This window comes from Abrus precatorius, unplaced genomic scaffold (assembly GCF_003935025.1).
Source record: "Abrus precatorius isolate BTA unplaced genomic scaffold, Abrus_2018 Scaffold105, whole genome shotgun sequence".
Classification (NCBI taxonomy): domain Eukaryota; kingdom Viridiplantae; phylum Streptophyta; class Magnoliopsida; order Fabales; family Fabaceae; genus Abrus; species Abrus precatorius.
Genome location: NW_020874298.1, coordinates 1,361 through 2,500, shown reverse-complemented (window position 1 = coordinate 2,500; position 1,140 = coordinate 1,361).

The window sequence follows — 1,140 nt, the reverse complement described above, 5'->3', positions numbered from 1 at the left end:
ATATTTTAATTATGAGTCAGATATACGAATACCCTATCCTATCCATCTGGAAATCTTGGTTCAAATCCTTCGATACTGGATGAAAGATGTCTCTTTCTTTCATTTATTAAGGTTTTTTTTTTATTACTATTGTAATTGGAATAGTCTTATTACTCCAAAAAAATTAATTTCTACTTTTTCAAAAAGTAATCCAAGATTTTTCTTGTTCCTATATAATTTATATGTATGGGAACACGAATCTATCTTTCTTTTTCTACGGAACAAATCTTTTCATTTACGATTAGAATCTTTTTGCGTTTTTTTTGAACGAATTTTTTTCTATGCAAAAATAGAACATCTTGTACAAGTCATTGCTAAGGATTTTTCATATACTTTATCATTCTTCAAGGATCCTTTCATCCATTATGTTAGATATCAAGAAAAATCAATTCTGGTTTCAAGGAATACGCCTCTTTTGATGAATAAATGGAAATACTATTTTATCCATTTATGGCAATGTCATTTTGATGTTTGGTCTCAACCAGGAACGATCCATATAAACCAATTATCCGAGCATTCATTTCACTTTTTGGATTATTTTTTAAATTTGCAACTAAATCTTTCAGTGGTACGGAGTCAAATGTTGCAAAATTCATTTCTAATGGAAATTGTTATGAAAAAGCTTGATACAAGAGTTCCAATTATTCTTCTAATTAGATCATTGGTTAAAGCGAAATTTTGTAATGTATTGGGGCATCCCCTTAGTAAATCGGTCTGGGCCGATTTATCCGATTTTGATATTATTGACCGATTTTTGCGGATATGCAGAAATTTTTCTCATTATTACAATGGATCCTCAAAAAAAAAGAATTTGTATCGAATAAAATATATACTTCGGCTTTCTTGTATTAAAAACTTTGGCTCGTAAACACAAAAGTACTGTACGCGCTTTTTTGAAAAGATTAGATTCAGAAAAATTATTGGAAGAATTCTTTACAGAAGAAGAAGACATTTTTTCTTTGATCTTTCCAAGAACTTCTTCTACTTTGCAGAGGTTATATAGAGGTCGAATTTGGTATTTGGATATTCTTTTCAGCCATGATCTGATCTAGTCAACCATTCATAAATGGTTATGATACTTTGTAAATGGATTCATCGAAA